This window comes from Cryptomeria japonica, chromosome 10 (assembly GCF_030272615.1).
Source record: "Cryptomeria japonica chromosome 10, Sugi_1.0, whole genome shotgun sequence".
Classification (NCBI taxonomy): domain Eukaryota; kingdom Viridiplantae; phylum Streptophyta; class Pinopsida; order Cupressales; family Cupressaceae; genus Cryptomeria; species Cryptomeria japonica.
Window position 1 is genome coordinate 421,390,219 of NC_081414.1, and position 4,726 is coordinate 421,394,944.

Consider the following 4,726-nt stretch of genomic DNA (forward strand, 5'->3'; position numbering starts at 1 on the left):
TGTTTTTCTTGTGAACTCAGTGATAAAACTCTTTAGTAGTCAGGAGATAGGTGACTGACTCGGAGTGGATGACCAGGTTTCACTAACGGAAAGATGACTTGGTTGATATTTCTTAGGACACGTAAATTGCTCAGTCGATTACCCTAAGACTAGGACATTGATCATTTTCAAGTCATGAGGGTTCCAACGAACTAGGATGTCATGAAAGTGACTGAAATATATGTACAAGTGAAAGCAAAGATGCAGGAAAGCGGGAACGCCAATGTTGCATTGATAGATGGAGTGCTTGAGTATAAGAGGCACCTATTTACTAGGTTTTCACTTGCTTGGCAGAGATTCTTTTTTTTTTTTTTACCAATGCGCCTGTTTACCAGGTTTTCACTAGGGCAATTTCTCTCTTTATATTTTTTTTTCTCTTTTCTTTTTCTCTTTTTTTTTCAGGACCTTTTCAGCTGTACATGTTGCTGGAACAGAGAATGCTAAGTGAATAATTTCTTCAAGTGGATGGTGTTAATCAGTTCATAGAGCTGTTCTCCTTCCAAGTTTGAGAGTTGATAGGCACCAGAACCAAAGACTGCAGTAACGATGTAGGGATACAGCCAGTTGGGTTCAAACTTCTCTTTGTTGTCTTGAGATTGTTGATTTTTAGGATTTTCTCTCAGAACTAGGTCACCAACCTGAAATTCTCTTTGCCTAACTTTCTTGTTATATCCTTTGGACATTCTCTTCTGATATACTCTGAGATGATCAAACGCCACTTGCCGACGCTCATCCAACAATTCGAGTTCTTGCAATCTAAATATTCTATGATCTTCATCAGTAACAAGACCTTGCAAAGAAACTCTTAGAGATGGTATTTCCACTTCAATAGGTAATACTGTTTTAGACCCATACACCAAAGAAAAAGGTGTAGCCCCAGTAGGTGTTCTGATACTTGTTCTATAAGCCCATAATGCAGGATTGAGCTGCAAATGCCAATCCTTCCTAGATTTGTTCACTGTTCTGTGCAAGATAGTCAATAGGTTTTTGTTAGATGCCTCAGCTTGTCCATTACCTTGAGGATAATATACTGATGACCAATGTTGTTTTATTTTGAATTTCTCATAGAGCTCATCTAGGTCTTTATTCTTGAACTGTCCTCCATTATCAGTCACGATGGATGAAGGTATCCCATACCTGCAGATGATATAGTTTAAGATGAACAAGGTGACTTGTTTACCAATTTCTTTGATTAGCGGAACCGCTTCTACCCACTTGGTGAAATACTCAGTGGCAGTTATGATGAATTTATGTCCATTAGATGAAGCAGGATATATCTGACCAATGAGATCAAAGGCCCATTGCTGAAAAGGCCAATGTGTAGTGAAGGGTATGAGATCCCTTGCTGGAGCATGTATGAGGTTCCCATGTAGCTGACATTTTTCACAAGTCTTCAAGAAATAATGGAAACTGTACGAACTAGGATGTCACGAAAGTGACTGAAATATATGTACAAGCGAAAGAAAAGATGCAGGAAAGTGGGAATGCCAATGTTGTGTTGATAGATGGAGCGCTTGAGTACAAGAGGCACTTGTTTACCAGGTTTTCACCTGCTTGGTAGAGATTTTGGTTCATATGGAATCTTATGGTGTAGTCTAGTCTTTGATGTTGTCGAGATTAGGGGCCCGTGGTTAGGACCTTGGTGATGTTGTCGAGATTATGGGCCCATGGTTTAGGGTATTACAAGTCTTCAATCAATAATGGATGCAAATAATCTAAAAAAACACAATGTATTCAATGACTCCAGAGCAAAAATTATTGTAATAATAATCTCCAAGCATGTTCTCAAAAATCTCTGGGGTGAATTGATTGAGAGCTGAAGGCTGAATTTATAGAGAATTACAAGAGAGATGATGAAAAAGCTCAATTTAGGATTAATTGAAAATAATTGAGAAATCAGGTTCAGTTAACCTTGAGATAGATTCCAATTATAGATTAATTGAAATGCATCTAAATTAGAAGTTCAAGTTGCATTGGAAATAAGATTTAATTAATTCCATGCACTTGTGATAAAAATAGATAAATCTTTGATTTATTCAAGAAAATAGTCTTTTCAATGCAACTGAACTTCTTTTTCTGAAGAGCTTTGAGTTCCAATTTTAGAGAATGATCAATAATTCAATTAATTGCTTTTCCAATGAATGATACAAAAGCAAAATACTTCTTAAGATCATCAGGATAATTGATTAAAATGATTTTCTTGGAATGATTCAATTAATTAAGAGATTCTTTTTTTCATGACATAACGGTGGGCGCCAGAGATGTGTGTGTGAAAAAGGGTCTGTAGCTGCAAGCACAACACTTCAATTAAGTCATTACATGTATGGTTAGTAAATCAATAATCAATAATAATAAACCATAACAAAGTGACTTATTCCCTTCTAAAAGATGCGAGTATAAGATTGCTCTTAGATGTTTAAAAGCAATACTAGTGACTAGACTACACCAAGACGAAGGATTTAATCTATATGAGGATGATATTAAGCTAAAATGGATGCAAGATGGATGAAATATTCAAGAAATAATGATTCAAGTAATAATGGATTCAAGCAAAAATGGATGCAAATAATCTAAAAAAGCACAATGTATTCAATGACTCCAGAGCAAAAATCAGTGTAATAATAATCTCCAAGTGTGTTCTCAAAAATCTCTGGGGTGAATTGAATAAGAGCTGAAGGGTGAATTTATAGAGAATTACAAGAGAGATGATGAAAAAAGCTCAAATTAGGATTAATTGAAAATAATTGAGAAATCAAGTTCAGTTAACCTTGAGATAGATTCCAATTATAGTTTAATTGAAATGCATTTAGATAAGAAGTTCAAGTTGCATTAGAAAATAATATTAAATTAATTCCATGCATTTGTGATAAAAATAGATAATTCTTTTATTTATTCAAGAAAAGAGTCTTTTTAATGCAACTGAACTTCTTTTTCTGAAAAGCTTTGAGTTCCAATTTTAGAGAATAATTAATAATTCATTTAATTGATTTTCTGACTTCAAGTTCTAAATTTAGAAAAATAAATAATATCTCAAGTTTGATTTCTCTCTCAATTCAATTCTTTTATTTGATTTTCAATTAAACTCTTGGTTTGTAATTAATTTCTCTTTTGTAATAAATTAATTCTTTTTTTATGATTAATGACAAATTTATTAATTATTTAAATATGCAAAGATATTTAATAAATTAAACAGGATAATTGATTAAAATGATTTTCTTGGAATGATTCAATTAATTAAATGAATATTTAATTAATATCGAGTAATTGATTTGCCATGCGACATTTGATTATTAAAGAATTAATAATGTGCTCAAAGTTGATTTATTTGTCTTTGGTTAGGACCTTGGTGATGTTGTCGAGATTAGGGGCCCATGGTTTAGATGACCATTTTTAGGGTATTACATCGTGTTTTAAAAGGCATTTTAAATCCTTTAGCAAGCCTGCCCTCCCGAGGAGTGAACAAATATTAAAGCCATTCTTTGGCCGGTGTGAGGGGAATGACCTAAGTGGGGAATGACTTTGACGCCAAGTGTTCCAACCCACTATAATCAAAAGTGGAAGGTGACGAAAGTCCCTTTCAATAGTTTTGCGCAACGATTAGTGTTCCCCCAGTATCTTTATGATATGTAAAGCCTTTATTCTAAAGGTTGGGAAGCCTCCTGAGGGAGTTTATCACTGACGACCGAATAGAAAGCCTGATTACAAACCTTAGCATTAGAAACCTTGAGCCGAGTCAGTATCCAGACATTTACAATATCATAGTGCAAGGGTGGGGAAGAATCTGCCCCCAAGATTACTCACCATATATCTCCCAAGATAACTACTCAACCGTGAAGCAATTCACATTGAGTTAATTTCTAGCAAAAGATAAAAAAACAGACACCCCCTAGGGGGTGACAAGGCTGTTTGAGCTGACGGAGTATCGAGACTAGTGGGCTATGGTATTGTCGATGACCCTTGAATAAAGAGTTTGATTGAATTGTATTTTCTGTATCCAAACCTGTCAAAACACTGTGGATTTGAACACATCCTCACAGAATATACACTCTTTGTTTAGACTATGCAAAATGGTTATCTCTTTCATATCGTGTTTTCATTTTATACTTCAGAAAATCATCCACCACAGTTAAGAAAAAGTTTAAAAATCACAGAAAAAACAAAAAATAGGGCAGATTAGCGCATCAGAGTAACATCTTAGCGCTTTGGAACCATATTTCAGTGCGTACAAGCTTCAACATAGCACATCAGTTCTGAATTTTAGCATGTAAACAATCCAAGCATTCCACAGTTCAAACCTTAGCACTTATTGAAAACAACCTAGCGCTTTGGAGCAACAGCTTAGTGCGTTGAGATCAAGAATTAGCGCGTTGAGGTCAAAAGTTATCACGTCGACAGAACATATTAGCGCATAACTTTCAAAACTAAATCAAAAGAAAATAGTCCAAATTAGCGTGTCAAAAGGGTAGCTTAGCGCATTGGGTTTCTGGCTTAGCGCATAGCCGAAACTAAGAAAACAAAGAGAAAAACAGAATTTTTTTTTTGAAAATTCTAAAAATGGTTTAGGAAGCCATTTTTCCTCACTCAAACTCCATCAGGCAGAAATTCAAATCAGAGCATTAAAACTATTCCAAAAACAAGTTTTTCTTAGACCAAAGTTGTCAAAATCCAAAAACTAGTCAAAAGATAA